Here is an 8,709-nt window from a genome sequence, read left to right as displayed (position 1 = left end):
AAGGGCACTAGTGGGTGCGGTCCTATAAGCCTTACAAATGCGGAGAGCTGCAATCCTTCACGTGGTCCCAGACCTGTACGGCATAGAGGCGTGATGGCTGAATTGCACCTCTGTAAATAAGCTTAGTAGTATTAACGCCAAGACCCCATGTGTTCCTACCAATACTAATGAAAGCGTTGGCCGTCTTTTTTAGCTTTGTCCGTGAAGTATTTGATGTGGGGTGTGAAGTAAAGTCTCTCGTCAAGAATAACACCTAAATATTTAATTTCCGTTCTTTGATTTATTCTATGAGCACCTATTCGAAAGGTAAGCTTCCTGACGAGTGGCGCGTTCCTACCAACTATCATACTTTCGCATTTGTCTGTGTTAATGGGTTGCCTATGCTTAGCACGCCACTGGTGAATGAGAATGTCGTTGCATATGTCATGTCAGCGTTCACTGTTCCTGTGTGAAGCTGGTATAATTGTGTCGCCCGCATAATCCTGTATGTGGCATCCAGGAGGCAGGGTGTCGTTTAAGTGCAAAATAGAGTTATAGGTTATGTTCCAGAGACCAGGACCAGACCTGGATCCCTGAGGACAGCCTCGAGTGATATTGCTATGACTATGTTATTTCGTGTTGTATAAACACCTGCACTCCTGTTGCTAAGATAGAACTGAAGAAGTTCGTAAAGATTTTGAGGGCAGTGATGAGCATGTAATGTGTGCAGGATAAAAGGCCACCAGGCGTGATCGAAGGCATATCTAAATAGGCACCTCTATTAGTGATAATTGCAGTATGCTGATTGTTTTGTTTAGCTTAGTAGATGTAGTTAACGACCTGATGGATGACATCTACTGTACCTTTGTTTTTAGAGAAGCCGAACTGATTCTGATGCAGAGCTCTACGCTTGCGTATAATATGCCATGTGATCCTATTAATCATTAGACCGTCTAACACTTTTCCCAGAATTGGAAAGAGGCAGATCGGCCTGTATTTTTTGTAAGTGTTAGAGCTGGTGGGTTTGGGACTAGCCTTTGACACTAGCCTTTTTCCATTGAGTAGGAAAATCGCCAGTGTTCAAGCAGATATTGAAGAGAATTACAAACGCTGTAGGATTGACCTCAAACGCGTGATTTATCATCCTAGTGATTATTGGTTATTGGCAAGTGCTTACAGCAATAAGAACCAACTAATGAAGTTTTTAATTATGTTTCCACTTTTGGTTGAAAATTTGAAATATTTTCCAGAAATACACGTGACAGGAGTTAAAACAATATCTATTACGTGCCTAAAAATAAGACAAATTTATATATCGATTTCTATAAGCTAGTGCAATTTTTCAGTTTTTTTCTACCAGTCACTTTTCTTCCATTTTGATAAAATTATAAATAATATGCATTCTATTAATAACAATCTTTTATGCTGATTTAACGGGAAGAAACATTTTTTGGATCTATTCGACATGTGAGATAACGAAGCAGGAACAATATTCAAGAAGTGGATATGTCTGTTAAAAATTTATTAGTTACTTATTGCTTAATAAAATCTTATAATATATAAAATGTTTGTGCAAATAGCGAGAACTAAAACAGTTTAAATTAATAATAACAACTTCATGAAAAATGTTCAAAATATAATTATATATCTAATTTTTAGCTATATATATTTCTAAAATTTTATATATATATATATATAGGCTGTGTGTGTGTGTGTGTGTGTGTGTGTGTGTGTATTTGCTACAAAACAAATATTACGTGTTAAAATTTCTCTAGAATAATTCTGAAATAAAACAATATTTTATACAACAATCACTTATTATGCAAGTTAGAAAAGTGAAATGAATCACGACAATCATTGTGAACTTTAAAGTACTTTAAGCTAAGTTTCTTAGTTAATCGTTTACAGAATGAATCCTTAAAGTACCTATTTTACTTTAAAATCTACAGTTTATAAAAAAAGGTTGAAAAGATTTTTAAACAAAATGAAATTGATATTACCAGTAACAATAGAAAGTACGCATAAACATTTGTACAAATTTATATGGAGCCGAGCCAACAGCATCTTGACCTTATCATTTTATTATAATTCTGATGTAATGTTTTCGATTAAAATATGAAATAGTTAATAAAAAATAAATTTAAATAATTCACACAATAAAGACGACATTGAACGCGAATAACTATGACATATTCGACGACTGACATTGCTCCCGGAAAAATAAATGATTTGCAAGAACAACTGCCATATTTTCGTGTAAAATTCTTATTTTTCATTAATAAACGTGAAAGAGAGAGAGAGAGAGAGAAAAAGTGTAAAAGCTAAAATTATACAAACATTCAAAGGAAAATCAAGTCACATTGCTATATACTATATGCTGTATTGCTATACACCAGTGATTCTCAAAGTGGGGGTCGCTGAAAAATTGATGCCAGATCAATTTTTTTTTCAAATATTTTATAAATTTACTATGGATTCCTGTTTAGAAATAATAGAAATAAAAAATATATAAAATAATTTTTACTTAAATAAATTGCACATATAAATAATAAAAACAATATAAATATTTAAATACGAGTCTAAATATAATATTCATAAATTTGTGCGCTATTGGGGAAACCCCCGAGTTCCACTCTCCGCTTAAACTATGATAGAACAGCATTGTCATTTGGAACGGTGTTCGCTAGCAGCGTTGCGTCTGTAGGCAAGTCGAGTTAGAAATACAGTAGAGCGTCGTTTATCCGAAAACCGATCAACCGAAAGCGTTTCGGTCGGCAAATTCGAATTTCCGCTAGTGCTGTGGCCTGCAATATTTGGCTATGTCTTGGGATACTCCGATATTATTTTAGTTGATATGCGTTTTTAGCTGGCAACATGGCGCGACCATGAAAAGGTACTTAAGGACGCGCCAGTATTTGAACCAGACTTTTTTCCCCATCGTGAGTGGTAAGTTTTGCTTGTTTTTCTGAGGACTGTGTCGTGCTGAATCGGAACGTTTTGAGACTAGATTAACTTTCGAAATATAATGTTTTTTGTTTTTATATTTTTCAATATATTTATTTTGTTTGTGAAAAATAAAGAAATAATTTTTTTTTAAATTTCGTTGGTCTTAACATTGACAAAAATTCAACGCAAAGCGACACGCAACGGAGAGAAATTTCAACATGGAATAGATTAATTAAACAAAAGAAATTAACTCCCCCTGAATTCAAATTAACCCCCTCCCTCCGGGATGTTTTTCTACACATACTCATTCTTCGGGGGTCCTTTGAAATTTTTAAGTGCAAAAGGGGATTGAGGACCAAAAAGTTTGTGAAACACTGCTATACACGACGGTTAATTTTAGGGATATTTTCGTGAAAAATTCTTATTTCGCGCTTATATTGTAGGGTTGTGATTAATCAAATTATGATAATTTCTGTCATAAACACGATTTTGAAAAAAAAACATTCTAAAAAACAAATTTAAAAAGTTTCCCATTCCTAAGTTATCTTTCTTATGGATTAACATAAGAACATATTCGTATCGATTCAATGCAAAACAATCTATAGTTACTATGAATTTAATATTATATAATGTTATACAATATATAATATTACATATTATATAAATATTGTACATATTTGAAATTTCAAAAGTTACATATTGTATTCGTGTAAATAAACACGCGGTAATCCTCGTTATATAGCGCATGTGAGCAGACAAAACAAATGGATTGATTCATCGGTTATATCGTTCACGTGTTTTGTCTATTTTCAATCTCTACACCGACTTGTTTTTTGTGGATTTTAAAATTGGAATAAAGTACCGAGTAATATACAGGGTGTCCCACCACGAACCTGACACATTTGTTTCGACTGCCATATCGAAGTGCAAGGCAGTAATCAGATGTCGTGCATTCCATTAGGCGGAGAAACTGTGGAAGTTGTATAGGTAATTTTGAAAACCCGCCAAAGTGACTGTAGGTGGCGTGGCAGTAGTCAAACGCAAAATGGCTTCTCAAAAGCTGTGTGGTGGTACGCTGAAACAAATTCCGTGATTCAAGTGCAATGGAACTTTCATCGCGTTTGGCAAGGAGCCTCGAGGAACTCTCCCAAGTTATGGAAACAACACTTCTTGACGAAGGGATCGTCAAGAAATGGCGATCGAGGAGGTCACTTCTTGGCCTCTTCAATCGCCGGATATTACGCTCTTAGACTTTTTCTTTTGGGGATTTGTCAAGGACAAGGTTTACACTGGTGTTTGACACCAGTGTAAACCAAAATTCGTGACCTTCAACATCTTCGTGTGCGCATTCAAGATGCTGTTGCTGCTGTCACGCCCGAGATGCTTGAAAGAACATGGCAGGAAATGGAGTATAGACTCGATGTTCTAAGTGCAACAAACGGAGCTCATGTAGAGGTTCACTGAATTTTTAATAAAACTTTTTGAGTTTTTCATCATAAAATATGCATTACTTTACATCCTTCTTGAGCAGTAGATTTTTTACTACAGTTTCAAATGTGTCAGGTTTATGGTAGACACCCTGTATTATTTCCAGTAGAAATTTAATGGCTACGGGTTTTTTAAAAATTATAGAATAAAGTGCTTTTATATTTGGAAGATAAAAAGGGGGCAATATATTTGAATACGAGATATAACGAGTGGCTACTGTAGCAAAATAAGTTTTCATTTAGGCCTGAGTTATAAACTCTGAACCGTAATACGGAAGTTTTACGTATCGCATCCGGTAACCATTTCCGTATCCGATTTGGGAGAAGCTAAACTTTTTTACCGTTTACCAGGCAGTCCGCTGTAGGCATGGCACTATTGATTTAAATAGAAGGTAATTTCACGGACTGAGTTGCCGAATCTAACACTACGTTTATTTATTTATTTTCGTAAAGAAAATAAATAAATAACTCTTATGAAAGTAACTCTTATCTTAAAATTTTATATTGCTCAGAAGAAGCACGAGTCGTTACGTTTTACCCATCCGTTACTTTTGCTCAATATGGCAACACTGTATTATCGGCATCGTTCTAAAATGGCGAACACTGGCGAATATTTAGGTGAAGAGCTACTACAGCAAGTCACACGAGAATTTCCTTTCTCATGACAAAAGCCTCACAGACTCTAAAGACATTCAGATAAAAATAAAATAAAACGAGAAAATGTTTACTGCGACATCGTCACAACGACGGGCTGCAACTTTTAATTTATTTAATTTAAAATATGTGCTATCCACCTCAAATCAGTAGTGTCATGCTCCCTTACATCATACTTTTCCTGTTAGTCAATAGAGTCGTTCCAATCATCCAACTCTTTTCGGAAGAAAATTTTTGAATCGAAAAACGTCACTTCCGGTTTGTACCGAAAGTTCGTATATAGTTAATCGGGGGCTTCCTACCCGTAAGGTTTCCATATCCGGTCTCTCGGATTTTATCTAACTCTGTTCTCGAGATTCAGGAAAGACAGTGGGAATTTATAGGTCTACAATTCTTTCAAACTGCAGCCCAATAAAATGAAATAACGCGTTAAAATCTCGGTCTCGTCGGCCTCGACATATCCGAACGTATATGTCGGGCCCCGTCCCTCACCACCCGGTCGCCCCATTGTGGGCCTGGCCGAACCCATAATGGGCCTTCTAAAAGAGGCCCTCTTAGTGCCCACAGAGCGGAAAGAGTTAAAAAAAAAAAAAAAAAAAAAAAAACCCAGGCTTTACTGTTACCCGCACTTTTAACATTATCAATTCTGGCTGATTATCATTTATTATCATTTTTTAAGAATTCGAATAAAATTATATATATATTTTTTTAAATTCGGAACAGTTCCAAAATATTATTTGTGAAACGCTGTTATGTTTTTTTGAGCAGACGATAGACGCTGGACTCCTGGTGGCCAAAGACGTTATTTTATAAAAATGTAAAATTACAAAACACTTTATAAGCGTTTATTTAATAGTAAAGAACATTAAAAAAAACATTAAAAAGAATCTTTTATATACGATATAACAATCTTTGTTCAGTTTACTTTTCTCGTTTCGTCAGAAGTTTTTTTTTTTTTGTTTTTAACATCTTCAGCCACCAGAGGGACAAAAATAATCGTCTGTTCGGAAAATTTTTAGCCCTCGCTGTTTTTTACAAAAAAAAAACTAAATATATTATTCCCGTGATAATTGTATTTTATTATTAAATTACGATTCACGAATAATAATAACAATAATAATATAGCTAAAAAAATGTGATTTTATCGTTAAGAAAATACTTGATTTGTGTTAAAGGAAGTCTGGAAAGTCGTCATACTGAAGAAAATTTAGTATTTTAGTAAATAAAATTTACATTTATACATTGATTTTTTTTTCTTTAATATTAATAAGATATTTAGTAACGAACCTAGAAACAAACAATTTGATACTGATAAAAAGAAGACTTAAATCTAACACGACAAAAAATGATTTATTGAAAACATATTTGTAATAAAAAAGGATGTTAGATTGATTTAAATACGGTAAAAGTGAAGAAGAAAAAAGAAAGACGTATTTAAAAGACTATTATTTGATCATATTTATATAAAAAGGCAAAATAATAGAATAAATAATAATTTAGGAAGAGAAATCGCATCGTCTGTAAAGAGAGTAACGTGTAGAAAAGTACAGTACTTGAATAGCTTTTGACCCTTATGTTACAATATAAGACGATGAGCACTAATTTTTGGCTACTACGGTGGACTTATCACACACGTAGTCGGAAAAATTACACAGGAGTCAGATATACGTCGGTATGGATTTCGAAGAGGTGTCTGTCCCTCTTCAGTCGTATTTATTATAACATTAGCGAGGTTGAGGCCGAAGTTTTAAACGCGAAAACGTATAGGCCTATGTCGAACGTTCGGCGCCGCTTTCCTGTAAGCCTAGAAGTTTGGCAATGGCGTTTGGAAAGTCAACGCAATCATGCTCGACATTCCAAACGCCATTGTCAAACTAGGCTTACAGGAAAGCGGCGCCGAACGTCCGACGTACACGTTTTCGCGTTTAAAACTTCGGCCTCAACCTCGTTATTGGTTGATATACAAACGTCTAGAAAAATACATTGGTTTTTGTTACAATTATTTGGGTTTGGTTTAGTTTAAAATAGTACAAAAAGTACATTATACAAGGTATAAATACATAAAAAGAGCATCCTACTTGTAAAAGTCCATCCTCACTACACGGGGCGTTTTTTTCTAATTTTGCTCTCTTAAGACACCTCTCTAGTAGACGTGTTCTAAACACAGAAATTTTTGGGGGTGACGCGTATAATAAGAGCTATAAGCGAAAACTCATCGGATTACTTACCGACTCTGCACTTTTACCATACTATTTTGTAGTAGATACGTTGGATGACAACATTATCGGTATTTTTTACTGATGATAGATTATGATTACAGTACAAATAGTAACTGGAGGTTATAGTTATTGCTAAAGAACGTATTGTGGAGTAAGTGCGATAATAAGTGGACGAAATACAAGATAACAGTTAAAAAATTATATTAGCTGTATTAAGGAAGGTTACATACGTTTTAGGAGATACAAGCAGTGTTCACCATTACGGAAGTGTTGCATTTATAGGGTGGTATCCAAAGATGGTGTTATAAAGGTTACATGCTGGGTAATGGGTATCAGATGTTTAAGTAAGGGTGTCCGATGGGACCTAGTTGTTTTCGTTTATTCTCACTTTATCATGGATTTTGATAATTTCTACATGTTCATATAATTTGCGTTTGATAGTATTTCTTTTGGTTTTTAATATTTTAAACGAAGTTTTATTAATACTGTAGTTATGGAAAACGCCGTGTTTACCTACAGCGGAGTTTTCAAGGTTGTATTTAATAGCATTGATGTGTTCTTTAAAACGGATGTTTAACTTTCTTTTGGTTTCACCAACAAAAGTGTGGTTAAATCTACAGGAAAAACTACGAACCACATTGTTTTTTCGGAAATGTTGATAATAGTTTTGTTGTTGCTTAATGTTTTGTGGCTAATGTTGGTGTGTGCCAGAACAATACGTACATTAAATGGTTTGAAATTATGATTGATCTTTTCGAAAACGTTTTTGACATACGGAACTTTATAGGATTTGATTGATAAACTAATCCTATTTTGGGTTATGTTGTAAACCTGTTATCTCTGAGTCCTGTGTAATTTTTCCGACTATGTCAACATTATGTGATAGCCAAAAATTAGTGCTCATCGTCTTATAGTGTAGACTGTAGAAAGGTATTTAAAGAGGACAAGAAAAGAAAATGATAAGTTTATTAAGGTGCTGGATAAGTGAGTAGAGCAAATTTAAAAATACTTTTAGTAAACTTTAATTTTTGAACAAGTTTTATCCCCTTTTTATATAGCCAAGTTTCCTTCAGAATTAACATTATGTTAAGAACAATTATAGCGATGCTTTATGTCTATATTTGTGTGTTAGCGATAGACAATAAGGATTCTGTAAGTCATTTTATACGTCTTAAATACAATTGTCAGGTATAAGGTTTGTTAAAATTTTTAAAAATAAGTTTAAAAAAAATTGCTATAGAATTGTAATGTAAACCTGCTGAAAAGGGGCCATCAGATCCGAAACACAAATAAGAAGTTTATAGGTGAAAAACCAGATGAAAAATAAAGATTGTTTTTCTGAATAAGATCTCTGTTTGCACAAACGGAAATAACACCAGTATAATAAGTCCTATTAATATACAAAGTCCGATGTAGACAATGAT

This window comes from Centruroides vittatus, unplaced genomic scaffold, assembly GCF_030686945.1.
Source record: "Centruroides vittatus isolate TY-2023 unplaced genomic scaffold, ASM3068694v2 contig_1042, whole genome shotgun sequence".
In the NCBI taxonomy this organism is placed as follows: Eukaryota; Metazoa; Arthropoda; class Arachnida; order Scorpiones; family Buthidae; genus Centruroides; species Centruroides vittatus.
The sequence above is the reverse complement of the archived record's forward strand: the minus strand, read 5'-3'. Positions refer to the sequence as shown.